This window comes from Crocuta crocuta, unplaced genomic scaffold (genome assembly GCF_008692635.1).
Source record: "Crocuta crocuta isolate KB4526 unplaced genomic scaffold, BGI_CrCroc_1.0 scaffold16, whole genome shotgun sequence".
Lineage (NCBI taxonomy): Eukaryota > Metazoa > Chordata > Mammalia > Carnivora > Hyaenidae > Crocuta > Crocuta crocuta.
Window position 1 is genome coordinate 15,257,577 of NW_027531893.1, and position 17,736 is coordinate 15,275,312.

At 44.0% G+C, this 17,736-nt stretch overlaps 1 long non-coding RNA gene across 3 annotated transcripts in view; it reads left to right on the forward strand.

Moving 5' to 3' along the window:
- Positions 1-17,736, forward strand: part of LOC144239204 (uncharacterized) — a 141,404-nt gene that overhangs the window by 98,404 nt on the left and 25,264 nt on the right. The gene's annotated exons all lie outside the window — the stretch shown is intronic.

Below are 17,736 nucleotides of genomic sequence, written 5' to 3' on the forward strand. Positions count from 1 at the left end.
AGTCTGTAATTATGTATGTATTCATATATTAATTGGATTACTGCTGGAGCCTGCTCACCATGCCTTGTTAGATGCTAAGCTTTTCTAGAGAAGAAACTGCCCATTTTTGTTACTGGTACATCCTTGCTGTCCTTTGGAGTGTTTGGCACAAGGTAGGGACTCAATCATTTATCTGATCAATCAGTCCATTAATTCATTCGTTAATGGTTGTGTTTTCCACCCAAAGGCAAGGAAAAGAGAACTGGTCCCTGGGGGGTTTGAGGCTGTTGTCTAAAGCTCCCCAATGTAAGTATAAAATGTATTTGAAGCTTTCCTTTTATCTAAGTGTACAAGTAGGTGGTATTCTGCAGCACCATAGATCTGTTTGCTTTAATCTAACAGTCATGTTTTCAATTACTCATTGATAAAATAATTTAACTTTTTTCCCCTAAAACATGTTCTGGTAAATTGACTTTCCGGGAAGACACACCATCTTCTTTCTGTGGCTTCAGCCATCCCCACTGTACGCCCTGTTTTGAGAAGCATGTCTTTGGAAGCCTTTTAAATTTTTTAGCAGATTTCATAGCCGTGATGCCAACTACCCAGGGACAAAGTCGAAGCTGCCTCTGGATTCTTGGGTCTCTTCTCCCATCCTTCTTTGTTTTCCCAATTTTGCCCACACTTTCTGCTGCTCTTACTCAGTTCTCTCACTTGTTCCTCTGATATATGACCTAAAAAGTATAGGCTCTTAGAGTATAGCTGGACTCTATTATATACATTAGCATATCTAAACCTTACTTTACAGATAGAAACTGAGGCTCAGAGAGGCAGTGTCCCTTTCCTGAGAGGGTGCCAGTACCATCTGCGTTCATGTGCTGCCCTCTCTGAGGGATTATGGGAAAGGCCTAGGCTCTGAAAGCAGAAACACCTGAACTTGCACTTTGGTTCTACCACTTGGGTAGGACTTGGTGACCAAGTGAACTTGGATAAATATCAACCCTTCTGTAAGCTTCAGCCCTTCCTCTGTAAAATGGGGCTGATGGCATCTCACCCCACAGAAAGGAAATGTTCTGCTCCTACATGGCCCCATGTCCATCTCCGTCATCTCACACACTGGCTTCCTCATAGCTCCAGTGATGTATCCTCCTACAGCCCCTCAGAGACCATTCCAGCACCCCCCATCCACCCTGGACCCAGAGATTCTAGAAGAAATTCTCCTCTGTCACTTTGCACATCCATCCAGAGTTAGAAGGCAGCTGTTTTAAACTAACATTGATGCATCATCTCATTTAATCCCTATAGTGGCACTCCAGGGTAGACATCCCCTATCCCCATTTTCAGAGGGAGACACTGATACTTGGGGATTATACTGCTAACGGGGCCAGACAAGGAGCAGAATCCAGGGTAGCCTGACTGTAGAGACCATGCTCTTAACAGGCAAAATGACCACTATGTGTAAGCAAATATGCCCACCTTCAAAGTAAGAGCAAAACTCACTCTTTTGAAAAAATGTATTCAGGGACACCTGGGTGGCTCAGTGGGTTAAGTGTCTGACTTCAGCTCAGGTCATGATCTCAACGGTTTGTGAGTTCAACCCCGAGTCGGGCTCTGTGCTGACAGCTCAGAGCCTGGAACCTGCTTCAGATTCTGTGTCTCCCTCTCTCTCTACCCCTCTCACACTCATGTTCTGTCTCTCTCAATCTCTCTAAAATAAATAAACTTTAAAAAGAAAAGAAAAAAGAAAAGAAACCAAAGCAGACAGCACGAGGCTGACATCTCCAGCAGCTGTTAGTAAGCAGAACTTGATGCCTTCGCCTCAGTTCCAGCCCTTTCCCCAGCCTCCATCTCCATCCTTCAGGGCCAGCTCATACCCACAGCCTTCTGGACACTAACGGCTCCATCCTGGATGCTGGGGAACCACTGCCAGGCTTTTGGCAGCTTGGAGTTTCTTGAAATCTCCTGGCTTCAAGGGCCACCTGTGTGATTCATGCTGTCCTCCCTTCTCCTGCCCACCTGGAAAGCCCCAGTCTGTCAAGTTCTTACTTTGCTCTGAAATGCTTCCCCCCACACTTAATCATGCACCACCCTGAGGCCAGACTTTGAGGGGAAGTAGAGGTGACTGGTTGGGTCTTCTCTGCACCATCTAAGTGGTGTTTCTGGTGAAACCCTGTGGCCTTTAGACTTAAAGAAAGGAATTTATTGTTTTTCAGCTAGAATTTTTTGTTCACCATTATCTTCTCTTTCTCTTCTTTTTCCTCATCCCTTTCCCTCTCTCCTTCCTCCCTTTCTGCCTCCTTGAGCTGAAATCAGTGACAAACTGCTCATCTCTCATGGATCCCCTTGAATTTGGACTCACATCAATGAGTCAGTCAGTGGTGGGTTCAGCATTCCACTCAAGGTCTGAGAGCTCCAGAGCTTTTTGGCCTGTCTCCTGGTAATATGCTAATACATTATCCTGCCTTATAGTATTTGCTTTTTTACAGGAAGCTCAAAAAAGTGGACCCTATAGTGGCCTGTCAGATATTAACTGGCCAGTCAGGAGACTTACACTGAGGCAGGAAGGCATTCTGTCAGAGTTCTCCAGTCATACCAGAAGGGTGACTCTGCCTCATAAAGCTAACAGGAAAAAAAATTGTTTTTCGAGCTGGAAGGAACCTCAGAGAAAGTCTATTCCCTGGTGGCATTTTCCACATGATGAAGAGGAGGCCTAGAAAGGAATTTGAACCCATGCCTTGTGATCCTCTTTGTAGGTCTCTGGGTATGACTGAGGTTAGAAGGTGACACTTGGTTTCTGTACCCTTGAGCCCCAGTGATAGAGGTCAGGAGGTTCCTCCAGCTATCTGGGGATGATATCCCTGTCCTCCCTCCTTGCCCCATCTTCCAAGGAGCTAGGAGTTAGGCAGAGGATCCCCTCCTATCCCCCACTAGGCCCACTCTCCTGTACTCAGTTGGGGCCCCTGGGGACCTCTGTCATGACTCCAGGAGGCTCTGGGGAGGGAGGGATGATCCCCCACACTCCCCCCTCCCACACAATCCCTTACATGTTCCCCACTTCAGGGGAGAGAGGGAGAGGGAGATGGCAGTGACTGAGAGCTCCGTCCAATGCCAAGTATCGATCTGGCTCTGGGTGTTGTCATGGCAACAGCTCTTCCACTTAGGGAGAGATCAGCTCACCACCATAAGGAGACAGGCTACCCTTCCCTCTCCTGAGACCCCTAGCTCCCTGCCCTCAGCTGTCCTAGTTACTTGTCTGTCTGCTCTGGACAATCATCCTGGGCTACCACCAGCCTTCTCCTCTCCATCATGCTCCCACACCCTTCCCCCTCCCCTCCTGTCCTTCTCATCTCTCCTCTCCCTGCACTCTGCCCACTAGCTCACTCCTGCAGTCCTTAGGGCCACCTCTCTCCTGGGCACACATAGAGATGCAGGGAATGAGAGAGAATGGAATCTCTCTTTGAGCCTGGATGCTTGAGGCAGCCTCTTCTTCCAGCAAGCTGCTCTCCCCACAGCTCCCCAGCCAGCAGCTTTCTCCAGGGGAGCAGGCATGATTACTAAACAACTTTGTCTGCCTGAGAGCACCTGGAGAGAAAGGAGCACAGACTTACTGTCAGACCATCTTGGGTTCTAGTCCCTGCTCTGCCACTTACCAGCTTTGCAGCAGACAAGAGATTCAGTTTCCTCAGCTAAAAAAGAAAATAACAGTATGATAACAGCAGCCACCTCAACAGGTGGTTGTGGGGATACAATGAGATGCCAGTAGCAGCTCACATTTACTGAGCCCTGGCTATGTACGAGGCACTATGTGTCACTCAATCCTCTGAAATAGCTACATTTGCTGTCCCCACTTAACAAATGAAAAGTTAAAGTTTGGAAAGATCATGTAAGTCACCAGTGGTTACCAGCCTGGGAGTGGTGCGGGCAGTCTTTGATCCCATTGAGACTGAAACAAGGGCTCTTGGGTTTGAATTCTATGCTTTCTTGGTTACCTAGTGGCAAGCAGATTGTCTGGCACACAGTAGGTGGTGGATATCTATCACACCCTGCCCTGGCAGTCCATTAATTACATCATTTGTTATGTACCTAACATGTCCCAGGTGTTAGAAATACAGTGATAAATTACACACAATCTTTGTCCTTGAAAGACTTACAAGGCTATAGCAGGAGACAGTTATGCAGATATCAGTGGTGTGGTATAGGGGTTTGAGCCCAGGCTCTGGAACCACTGAGTTTGAGTACAAATGTCACCTGCCCAGGGTACCAGCTGAGTGATCGTAGGCATGCTGTTGCACCTTTCTGGATCCTTGTCTCATCTATACAATGGGGCTTTGAATAGAATCTGCCTTAGAGCAAAAAATAAAATGTGCACACAACCCAGCACAATGCCCAGAATAGATAAAATCCTCTGTAAGAGGACAGAGTCAGTTTTTTTTTTTAATTTTTTTGATGTTTTATTTATTTCTGAGAGAGAGAGAGAGACATCATGAGCAGGGGAGGGTCAGAGAGAGAGGGAGACACAGAATCTGAAACAGGCTCCAGGCTCTGAGCCAGCTGTCAGCACAGAGCCCGACACGGGGCTCGAACCCACGAACCGTGAGATCATGACCTTAGCCGAGGTCGGACGCGTAACCGACTGAGCCACCCAGGTGCCCCAAAAGTCAGTATTTTTATTAGCAGCTCAATTACACTAGAACCAGGAAGAGGAAGTGGTCAGTACTCTTTGGAGGAATCAGGAAAGGCTACACGAAGATGGTGAGACTCTTGGCAGAATCTTGGAAGAACAGCTGTTTGCCAGGCAGTCCAGGAGAAGCAAGTTATCTAAGGGACAGGACTGATCTGGAGCAAAAGCATGAGGCAGTCTAGTGTGTGTGTGAGGAAGGGCATACGGTATGAATCGCAATAGCAGCATTTATGGAGTATTTTACTCTGTGTCTGGCATCACTTTAGGTCAGTGGTTCTCCCTTCTGGCTGCACATTTTTAAAAAAACCTGCAGAGGTTTGTGTTTGGTCTGTTTTACTATGAATGCTGAGGTCTATCCCTAGAGATTCTTTTTTAATTGGTCTGGGGTGGCCCAGCCATCAGCTCCTTTGGTGATGGGAATATGAATCCAGGATTGCAAAGCTCTGGTCTCTATTTTAGAAGTATTAATTCATTTAATTTCCATGATAACTCTTTGAAGTTGGTACCAAGGCTTAGGAGAAAATAAATAACTTGTCAAAAAAGTTGTAAACATTGAATCAAGGCAGATCTGATTCCAAGTAGTCTCTTAAGCACTATGCTGCAGATGGAGTAAAGAGTTTTAAGAGGGAAATCAGAGATAGCAAGATGGAGAGGATGGTGGGTGGGTGGCTAATTGGTGCCATTTGGGCAGCTACTCTGATTGACAGCTTTGTGTCCCTATCTCCTGTGGCACCAGGCATGGATGCCATTTTCCTGCAAATATGTCCTGCATGTGCTTTAGGGATCAGGACCTATGCTGCCTTGTCCTGTCCCTAGTCCCAGTCTTCGCTAAGATGGACACTCAAGATTGAACATCTATATGAACCACCACAGAATGGATCTTATTAAAATGCAGATTATGTGGTATGTGGATAGCTCTGTCAGTTAAACATCTGACTCTTAATTTCAGCCCAAGTCATGATCTCATGGTTTGTGAGTTCAAGCCCTGCATTGAGCTCCTTGTTGACAGCACAGAGCCTGCTTGGGATTCTCTCTCTCTTTCTCTCTCTCTCTCTCTCTGCCTCTCCCCTGCTCGTTCTACCTTTCTCTCTCAAAATAAATAAATAAACTTTAAAAAATTATAAAAATTGGGCTAATCATCATCACCAACAAAATCTGGATTCTGTTCTTCAGGATGAAGAAGAAAATGTCTATTGTGCAGGTAACTAGCAGCCCCTAATATGGTTATCTTGGGCAAATGACTTTCACTCTTGGGCTCCATCTCTGCAAATATAAAATGAAGTTGGACTTAATGATCAAAAAGATTCCACTCAGCTCCAAAGTACTCAGATATTATGACTCTGTACCTAAACTTATTTATCAGTGATGTTCAGGGAAAGAGAAAGACGCCTGATCATTCCTCTCATGCAGTACTCCAGGTGTCCTCCTTCTTAGGAAATGTCAGAATCTATCTTGCACCTGTCCATCAATTCATCTATACATGTATTACAAGTATTTTGAGTACCTGCTATCTGCTGAGTACTAAGGGTACAGCTGGGAATAAGACAGATGCTCTTGCCCTCTTACAGCTTACACTTTGTCTGGAAGACAGACATTAGCAAATAATGCTTTGTGTCCAATATGTTGTGTTCAAATGTTCAATAAACTGCTATAATGAAAGTAGATCACTACATGCATGCTATAAAGAAGATGTGGGGTGTAAATTAGATGGAGGAGGGAGAGAAAATCTCCCCAAGAATTTATTTTGAAGCTGAGACCAGAAGGAGAAAGAATCAGTTATGCAAAAAGTCAGAGGAAGTGCATTCAGACACAGAGAACAGCAAGTTCAGACACAGGCCCTGAGGCAGGAAAGAGCTGGGCTCATTCTAGGAAATGAAGGATGGCCAGGGTGTCCAACTGTCATCAGTAAGTAGGAGGCTGGCGTGGAATGAGGATGGAATGGTCAGTAGATATCATAGCTTATAGTTCCACATATGCTCTGGGAAGGATTTGGGATTTTATTCTAAGGACAAGGGGAAGTCATTAATGTATTTTAGGCAGAGCTAGAGCAAGGCTGACATAATCAAATCTGCATCTTTACAGAACCTTTGGATGTTGTATGAATAAAAGATTTGGAGGGAGGCAGAGTGGAGGTGAAGAGCCCTTTAGAAGGCTATTGCATCTGTCTGAATAGGAGCTGAATATTGGATGGGGATGGTGAAGAAAAGAAACTGTCACTGAGTTATCTGGTACATTCACCCATCCAGCCACCCATCCATTCATGCATCAATCCACTTAGCCATCCATCCATCTTTCCATCTATCCATCCATCCGTCTATCCATCCATCCATTCATCTGTCCATCCTTCTGTCCATCTATCCATCTACTTAAGCATCCCATCCATTCATCTACTCACCTACCTATTCAAGAAACATTTATCGGGGCGCCCGGGTGGCTTAGTCGGTTAAGCGTCCGACTTTCGCTCAGGTCATGATCTCGCGGTTCGTGGGTTCGAGCCCCGCGTCGGGCTCTGCGCTGACTGCCAGCTCAGAGCCTGGAGCCTGTTTCAGTCTGTGACTCCCTCTCTCTCTGACCCTCCCCTGCTCACGCTGTCTCTCTCTCTCTCTCTCTCTCCTAGAAATAAATAAAAAACATTAAAAAGTAAAAATAAAAAATAAAAAAGAAACATTTATCAAGTGTCTATGTGCCAGGTTCTATACTAGATGTGTTGGGTGAATAAAACGGTTTATTCCCTCCAGGAGTTCACAGGTTAGAAGCATAGAGAGAGACACACACAAACAAATCTTACAGCTCAGCACAGGCCATGATAACAGTGAGTTCCAAGAGGTGTGGAAAGAGACTTACCAGTGGTGATCTGTTTGCCTAGTGCCAATGGGAGGTGAAAAGCCACAGTGTGATTCACAACTCTGGTTGCCAAGGGTGAGGACTTTTCTGGGCCGCAGTGAAATAAACACATTTGAGGGCAGTAGCAAGACAAGGAGAAGTTGACAGCCTTGGAATTTGGCTTGGGAATAGACAAAAATCCCAGGAGAATCTAGGAAGTAGACACATCCAGAACAGATTGAGCTTTCCCATGAATTTATCCTATAGGGTCTTTCTGCAAAAGTTTGAGGCCTCCTTGTTGACAGCCCATTGGTAATTTATTGGCTGGACTCCAGTGGCTGTCAGTAAGAACAGGACTGGCTGTCTCTGCTTTAGGCATCAAACAAACCCTTCAAACTAGGATGCCAACGTTCTGGAAACAGAGAGACCATTGGGCCAAAACCAGATGGGTTCAGATAAGCAGTACAGTATCATAGTCAAGGATGCAGGTTTTGCAGTTCAACTGCCTGGATCCAAATTCAGCCTCTGCTGCCTGCTAGCTGTGTAATCTGGCAAGTTATTTAGTGTCTGTCTGCCTCAGTTTCCTATTTTGCAGGAGAAAAGAATTTTACCTTCCTTGTGAGGGTTAAAAGACAATATTGCTACAGTGCTTAGATCAGTGCCTACAACATGATAGGCAATGTATGTGTGTTTGTTAATAAGATCTGCCTTTAGTTCTTTTGTTCAGCTCTGTAGACAGATTTTCACGGTGAGACCATGTACTACCTGGCTTCGAGGAGACTGGAACCTGGGAATTGCATCCCAGGGGATTGTGCTAATACCAGGTGTTGTACTGGGTCAGCCAGAATGCTGTACCTTTCTTCCATTAAACCAAAGCTCCTTGGAATGTTTGCCCTAATGACCTTAACTTCCTATTCCCAGGACCTTGTTTTTTGTTTTTTGTGTTTTTTTTTTTAATGTTTTATTTATTTCTGAGGGAGAGAGAGACAGCATGAGCAGGGGAGGATCAGAGAGAGGAGGAGATGCAGAATCTGAAGCAGGCTCCCGGCTCTGAGCTAGATGTCAGCACAGAGCCCAGTGTGGGGCTGGAATCCACAAACTGTGAGATCATGACCTGAGCCGAAGTCGGATGCTTAACTGACTGAGCCACCCAGGTGCACCTATTCCCAGTACCTTGTTACTCATTTCCAAGACTGTCTTTCTGCCAGCTCCATGTTCCAGTAGGTAGAGAGTATACTATAGTGGAACAAGCTTAGGTTTGGAAGTCAGACTTATTTCAAACCACTCAGCTATGTGTAGGTAACTTAACCTCTCTGAGCCCTGTAGGTTTAACTTTAAAGTCATAAATAATGATGAACTTGAGAAATCCTGGAATAAAGTAGTTGAAGCCCAAGTTCAACTGGGCCATAGTTAGTGGAGCAGACAAACTTGAGGGGATAGAAGCCACAGAAGTCAGAAAGGCATAAAACAATGGTTGAGTGTGGATACTGGAAACTGACCTCCTGGGCTCAAATCTTCCAATTTCCTCTTTTTATATTCCATTTGGGTCTGGTAAACCATGTGCCCAAAGTCATGGCTCCATAGCTGGGGCAATGCTAGTGTGTTCTCCTTTGACCCTCAGTCCCAGACCTCAGAGCATCGTACCAAGCTCTTCTGACAGATGAAGGGTTGTCATCCTCCTTTAGATTTAGTAACTGGGGGACTAAGTTGTTAAGAACTTAGGTCAAGCAGGTCCAGCTGGTACATTCTGTTACAAAGTCTGCCCAACAAAGAGGCCCACTCTTGGAAAAGTGTGAAGTGGATGAATGCTTATATATTGGGGTTCACATCCCTTTGCCAAGTTTTTTTCATATGAGCTTTAAATGAGCTCAGTTAATTCCTACCTCATAAGGTTGTGGTGAGAAACTAAACTTGTTTGCCTTTCACAGAATTCCTAGCCCAGTGCCTTGAACTCAGTAGAAACTCACTTAATGCTGTGTCCTTTGAAACCACCACATGTACAATCTCTAATCTATTGACAGTAGCAGGTGATGAACATCTTTGTTTAATTCAGTCCCAGATTCTCCTCCTTGCCTCAGGCATATAAGCACAGCATATTAATATGACCCCTGGGAGTTTTTAAGGTTTTGCTTGGCTTAGCTGGGGATGGGGATGGGGTTGTGGAGGAGCCCATTCACCAGTGTTTAGGAGTCTTATGCAGACAGACCTGTATGGTGAAGCTTTTCCAAATTCAATTACCAGCTGAGCAGTGAAGGCAGCTGTGTTTAGACAAGTCTTAGTTTGAACATACTCCCTGCCTTCCACTGTTTGCCTCTCAGTAGCTATTACCCCCATGACCTGACTCTTCTTTCTGGAAATGAGTTGTGTAAAATGGCCTTTGTTAGGCAAACCTGAATTTGAATATTGTCCTACTGTCACACCTCACTGACTCTAAGATGGCTTTGGTTATAAAACACCAGTTTTTATATATCACCAAGCTGCCTCCAAATTATGACATGCCATTCGATTATAAAACACATAAGTACTTTAGGTATCATTAAATGTGAAAAAATGTGCTTTTTAGAGTCACTTTCCCTTTCTAAGGAACAAGGTGAGGAAACTAACATTTAATAAGCACCTCCCATATGCAAACCCCTTAAGTCGTATGCAATTTCATCTCATCTTCAAAGTGTGAAAACTAGGGGCACCTGGGTGGCTCAGTTGATTAAGTGTCCGAATTCGTCTCAGGTCATGATCTCACGGTTCATGGGTTCGAGCCCTATGCTGACAGCTAGCTCAGAGCCTAGAGCCTGCTTTAGATTCTGTGTCTCCCTCTCTCTCTGCTCCTCCCCTACATGTGCGCTCTCTCTCTCTCTCTCCTAAAAATAAATAATAAAATATTTTTTTTAAAGTGTGAAAACTAATACAGGAAAGCCTCACTAAAGTAGAGTCAGAGGCTAGAAGAGGGAGCCATACCACTCAATGTCAATTACAGGAAGACTTGTCAATTATAGACTCCAACAGAACAATTCTCAATAGCAAAGAATCATCAATTGCAAGCCCCAACAGGAAAAGAGTACATCTCCTACCAGAAATTGACCACCCCTATGACTCAGCCAGTGAGAAATCATCATCCTGCTTTTCTCCAAAGGACTTTCCTTCAAAACAGTCCCTCCCAGCCTCCTCTTCCTTCTTTATAAAATAAATTTACTCTCCTATATTTGTTGGACTTGCCTATGGTTTTGTGTAACTTGCATGTTCCAAATGACAATTTTCTGCTACTCCCAAATAAACCCATTTTTCCTGGTAAAATAACTTTTACTTTTAAGGTTAACAATAGCAACACTGGGGATGGATATTATCATCACCTTCCCTACTTTACAGAATAAGAAATTGAGACTCAGAGAAGTTTGGGTTTTCCTAAAGGCATATGACTCATGACTGACCAAGCTTGGAATGCTCTTACATGTTGCCTTCTCTGGGCTGCTTAATAGTGAGTTCCTCATCACTGAGGGCAGTCAAATATGGGATGGATGCCCATATGGTGGCAGTGTTGGAGAGGAAATCTAATCAATAGATGACTGGCACAGTCCTCTATATACTTGTAAAACACATGCACGAATCCCTATTTCACAAAGGGAGAAACAGCCTCACAGAATTTAAGTGACTAATGTGAGTAAATTAACCAGCTGGGACTTGAACCAGACCTGTCTGGCTCCAGAGTCCTTCTTTCCCAGAGTCTGCTGGGAGGAGTAGAGGAGTTGAAGCAGACAGTAAGTAGACAATTAAATAGGCAGAATTATTATGAACATAATTGTACAAGCTGTGAAGGAAATAAACTGGGTCATACGATAAAGTAGAAATAGGTGGAGAAAGGTCTCTCAATTGAGTGATCAGGAAGGACTCTCAGAAGAGAGGGAAACATTGAACTTTCACACCATCCTGGCTTGAGGATTAAATCAGGTAGTTCATGCAATGTACTCAGCATATTTGGCACCTAGGAAGTGCCCCAAAATTGGTAGCTATTATTAAGAAAAGTAAAATATTTCCTCAAAGATCATTGTGGAATCAAGGGGGCAGCATGCTTTGACCCAGCTCCAAAATCTAGATCTTTTCTCTCATGGAATAGGAGAAAGGAAGACAATTTGGGGACACAAGAGGCTTGGCAAATGGTCCTTGGCAGGCTCAAGGCTACAGCACCTGCTGGCAGCTTTCTCATTCAGTGTTTGGTGACTCCCCCACAGAGTGGAGAATGCCAAGGGGCTAAAAGTCATTTCTGCCTGCCATGCAGTAGCTGTGTGACCTTGGGCAAGTCACATCTTCTGTCTAAGCATCTGTAAAATGAAGGTTTGGGTCTTCTAAATGAAGTTCTCTTCTGGCTCTTTCTAATTCTGAATACCTCCGTCTTTCCTCAGACATGTTCCCACAGTGCCCTCTGTTGGCCAGTGTCTTTAGTAGAGAACAAGGACTGTACAACCTTGGAAGACAGGTGCTCACTATTAGGAGCTTGGGGAAACTAGGCCTGCTAACTACTATCTTGTGGAAGATTTAGAAGCTTTGGGGGGCATATACAGATCAGTACCCCAGGATAAGAGTCAGGAAATCTGACTTCCCACAGTCACAGAATTTTGGGAAGCAAAACTTAGATTATTTATTGCAGCAACAGCAACATTAGCTAACATTTGTTTAGTGTTAAGCATTTACCAGGCATGGGTTAGATGCTATTTGTAAAGTGGTGAGCATAACAGGCACAGGGCATACTTGAAAAGAGGCAACATTTGGGTCCAGACCCAAATGATGAATGCTTGCCCATCCTTCAGCTGGGCAGAGATTATGACAGCAAGAAAAGAGCATTGTGCAGAGGCTCTGAAAGAATATTCAAAGAACCAAAAGTAGTTGAGTCAATAGTGACTAGATACTGGAGGCTGAAGCATCATGGAATGTTAAAAACATGTCTGGTCGAAGTACAGCCACCATGGAAAATTGCTTGGCAGTATCTACTAAAGCTGAGTATACACACATCACCAGAAATAGGTACCTGTGCTCACTGACAGGCTTATATAAGAAAGCAGCATGCCTCACAATAGCTGAAACAACCCATATCAACCCATTTGCCCATCAACAAGAGAAAGGATTAATAAATTAGGTCATATTCTTCCAATATTCTTCCAATAATGTCAGCAGTTAGAACTATTGTGTAATTAAACACAACAACATGGGTCAAGTTTACAGAGATAACATGGAACATAAGAAATTAGGCTCATGTTGAGCTCTGAATTGAGCATGGAGCCTGCTTGATATCCTCTCTCTCTCTCTCTCTCTCTCCCCCCCTCCCTCCCTCCCTCTCTCCCTCCCAAAAATAAATAAACATTAAAAAAGTTTTTTTTAAGTAAAACTTAAAATATAGATAATATATGATTTCTCTTATATAAAATTAAAGAAAAAAACTCCTTGGTGCTAGTAGCTGGGATAGTGGTTGCCTTTGAAAAAGTATTATAACTGGACGGGCAGGAAGGAGGCCTTTTGGGGAGTGGGTACTGTTCTATTTCTTTAACTGGGTACTGGCTGTAGGGGGGTGGGTGTTCGTTTTGTTAAAATTCATCAAGTTGTATATATGAGTGCATGGTATGTATATTATGCTCCAGTAAAGTATAGTAAAAGTACTGTTGTGGCTACAAAGTGATATTACCTTTCTCATCATAATCACGTTACTGTTATCATCAGCAGGAACAACACAGTCACAAATATTTTGAGGACAAGGCCCTAAGTGCTACTTTTACAGTCAAAACCAGAGAGGAACACTTGACAAGGTTACTAGTTCCTGGAGAGCAAAAAAAGACTGACAAAGGAACTGGCACACCAGGCTCTTCAGAAAAGTGCTTGAGGAACAAGGGAGGGAGAGTTTACTCCCCAGTCATCTCTTGAGTTCTGATCTGCCTCCCTGCTTGGCGGTTCTGAACCAGAGAGGCCCTCTCCTGGGTTCTGAACAACCCAAGGGGTTTGAGGCTGAGTTTATCAATGGGAATCTGCCTTGAGACAGCCTCAGGCTGGCTAAAAGAGGGCTGTGCTGGGGCCATAAGGTTTGACAGCCACAGCCTGTCAATGACAGAGTCATAGACCATTAAGTGTAGCAGAGGGGATATTATTATCTTAATTTACAGATGGCCTGAGGGAAGTTAAGTGGCATTCTTAAACTCACACGTCAGCAGGAGTCAGACTGAAATAGGAATTTCTTGCCTCCTGGTTCAGTGCACTCTGGGTACTGGTTTTCTCATGGACATAAATGGGGGGTAGTAGTAGATCGTCTGAAAATCTTCTCTGGGTCTCCCAGTTTCTGTGACTCTTCTGAGTTCCTGTTGAGTGTGGAAGGAGCTAGAGGATGTCTTATGGAGGATGGATTCGTGGCTGCCACCACACACACACACACACACAGGCTTACACACATACGCGCGCGCACACACACACGTGCATAGGTCTTGCTATGATTCTGAGGTAGGTTTTTAGTCGTCATTGCAGAGCAGCATAGGTCATGCAGGGAGGCTGTGTGGCATAGAAAGAAGAGCATATATTTTACATTTAGGCAAATCTGAGTTCCAGTCTTCACCTTCTTGAGCGAGTTATCTAGTGTTCCTTCAACACCTTCTTTATCTGGAAAGTGTGAAATTTGAAGTGCTGACTCACATATATGCACTGAGTAAATGACAAGTGTTTGCTATCTATATGATGTTGAGGAGTGTCTTAAAATCCTCTATGCCTCAGTTTTTCTTCTGTGAAGTGGGAACAACATCACTTTTCTCAAAGGATTATTGTGAGGATTAAGTTGGATAAAAAAATGTAAAACGTTTGGTGCCCTGGTTTGTACATATTAAGTGTTCATAAAGTATTTTTATATGTGCTGAGGGAGGAGATGGGTCCCTTCCACCTGCTCCCAGGAGTCCTGTTTCTGGAAAACACAAAGATTCTAAGAAATGGTCTCCTTTTGGTCACATGTAGGCACTAAGAGGGCAAATGAAGAGAGGTAAGAAGCAGCTTAATACATTACAATGGGAAAAAGAGCAGGTGATGATGATGATGATAGTGCTGCCGTTATCATCTGTGTGATGCTTCCTGCGCTGCAAAATGGCTTCACGTCCTTTATCTCTTTTATTTCTCTAGCAACCTGCTACTCCTGTCCTGAAGTGTGAGGAGTGGGAGTGCTTGCATGGGTAGTTTGGGACCCAGAGCCTGAGGGTTCTGCCCTTTAAAATTGTAGCTCTTCTCAATGACTTTGGAGCCAGGTTTCAGCATTACAGTAAAATATGTACAACCAGACCCACCCTTTTCCTTGTGAACCCAAATCACCAAATAAAGCATTTTATGGAACAGAACTTAATTCCTTTCTCAGACAGGGAACTCTGAGGACAGATCCTTCCCTCTTCTCTCAGGCCCAGTGGAGTTCTGGTCCCTTCTCTACATTTTGCAGCAGTATCTGTCTTAGTCTCACACTAATGAGCTTTGGATGCCTCCAATTTTATACCTTGGCTTCCCAAGCAGATCTGAAGCTTCTGGAGAGCAGGGCTGCCCTTCCTCTCTTTGCATCCTGCACCTGCTCCTCCCCCAGGACAGAGACATCACCTTCCCTGAATGTGAGTCAGGTCCTTTCTTACTGTTTCTGTCATCCTTCTAGTCCAGAACTTCTAGATGCTGGGTCTTGAACATATTTTCACTGTGCCCCCTGGTTTGGACTTCTTGTCCCAGTACTCAGCTGGTTAGGCCTGAGGGATGGAGGAGAGGAAAGCTGAATGGGAGAGGAGACATGGGTGGAGTCTTGGCCTTGGGGAGTGTGATTCAGGTCTTGGATCTTCTAGGAATGTACATATATGTTTATGTATCTGTGAGTGTCTGTGTGTGTGTGTGTGTGTGTGTGTAGCATAGGATATGAGTTTCCTAGTGTTTTATTCTATACTAAAGTATATGTGTCTGTATCTAAATGACCATGCATAGGTTAGTGTGCATGTTAGCACCTGTGTGTCCAGGAATGTCAAAGCCTGTGTGTGTGTGACGGCCTCTGTTGGCAAATTGTATGTCCACACATGTCACTACAAATGTATGTGTTCCCATGTGCCTGTATGCAAGTGGGTGCATGTATGTATGGTGGTACATTTTTGAAAATGAGTGCCTCTATGTGTGTATCAGGGCTTTGTGTATAAACAGAAGCAGAATACAGTGTCTGTTAAAAGTATATCCTTCAAATTCTCGCTACCTAGGCCTAAGCACTGAATTCAGCACTGAAGAGCTATAGGTTCTTGGGTAAATAATTGCCTTCTTTAAGCCTTGGCTAACTCATCTCCAAACTAGGGATAATAGTACTTACTTTCAATACCTACTGTGAGGATGGAATGATGCAATGCCCATAATGCACTTAGAATAATGCCTGGTGCATAGGATGTGCTAAAAATATTGGATGTTACTAAGTTGTTCATGGCAATAAATATGTAAGTGACTGGGCTTGAGGCCCAGGTAAGGATCTGCGTGTGGAAATGTGTCTTTGGGCACCTGAGGTTGATGTGTGTATCTGTTAGAATATGTATATTGATATGGGTGTATGAGCCTTGCACCTGAGGGTCAGCGGATATGCATGCTTGAGTGTGAGCTGCCTGTGAGTGCCTCTTTGTGTGATTGTGTTCCACAAAATTGTGAACCTCTAAAGTTAGGGACTGTGTTTCATTCATTATTTTACCTGGGCCCTTAGATCTGGGACAAAACAATTGCTCAGCAGATTAGTGTTGATCAAATGAATAAAGTAGGCTGAACATTCAGAGATTATTATTCATTTACTATACCCATTTGCAGAAAACAAAAAGCTGTAACTAGGTAGATAGATGATAGATATATAGGTAAATATATGGGGGCAGGTAGAGTAGGAGAGTTGGTGATAGATAGATAGATAGATTCATGCATAGACATATAGATAGACAAACAGCCAAGGCTGACTTTTGTTGAGTATAATCCCATGTACTTTATACTGGAAGAGTTATTAAAGGTGATATGTCCCAGGGAGTTCCAGAAGTTTGTTCTTGGTAACCCTGTGGGTTATCATGGAGTTTCTTTGATGGCCTGAGGATGAGGGAATCACAGACAAGAGAGCTAAGCCCCCCACCTGACATCAACAAGAGTCTATTATCATTTAATGTCTGCCTATTGGGTTCTCATGTAGAATTGTATTTAAAAAAAATTTTTTTTAATGTTTTATTTATTTCTGAGAGAGAGAGAGACAGACAGACAGACAGTGTGAGCAGGGGAGGGTCAGAGAGAGAGGGAGACACAGAATCCGAAACACGCTGCAGGCTCTGAGCTGGCTGTCAGCACAGAGCCTGATGTGGGGCTCGAACCCACGAACCGTGAGATCATGACCTGGGACGAAGTCAGACGCTTAACCAGTTGAGTCACCCAGGCACCCTTAGAATTGCATTTAAAGAATTCTTCTATAAATGTTAGAGAATCTTGTTCTAGCCCAACCCCTTTATTCTATAGAAGGAAGAAGATGAGCCTCAGAGAAAGGAAAAGGTTAGGGCCTCTTGACCTCTCTTTCAGGTGCATTCTCAGGGGCACCCTCTCCCTTGAAATGTAGTACCTATGAATTCTCTGACTTACTGGGAAACAGAAGCAATTCCTCCCAAGAAATTCCCTTTTAAAGAAGCCACTATTATAGCAGTAACATCCTTTTGGGATGTCAGTCCAAGAAACACTGCCATGTGTTTGAGACCTGCCCCTTCAAGTTGGCCCCATTGGCTGTGTTTGCATTAGATAAGACCACTCATCTGGCCTCAGATGTTGGACTAAGGGAAGCACTCTGAGCCAAACAGGGAAATTACATTCCCCCTGGTGCAATTTGGATACAGGATATCAAGTGGTAGTTGGTCTCTGTTGTCCCTGAATTCATAAGTGAGATGAAGCTGCAGTGTCTGTATTTATTTCAGACATGATAAATGAACAGGAAAAGCTAGTTTCAGGGCAGGGGGGAACAGAGGAGACACACAAATATGTAAAGGCTGTGTGGTTTCATGAAGAATGACAGATGGAAAGGCAGACTTTGGTTTCTGGTGGTTTTCCTCATATAGCCAGGTTGTATCTTCTGTTCTTGGATGTTTTGCTCTTATGTCCTTATAATTAATTCTCCTTCTGCCTGATTTGATTGGATTGGGTTTCTGTTTCTTGCAAACACACTATCTATGAATGTGAGAGCACTTTGGAAAGTCTTCTCCTAGCAGATAAACAGGCTCCACTCCCCTGTGACC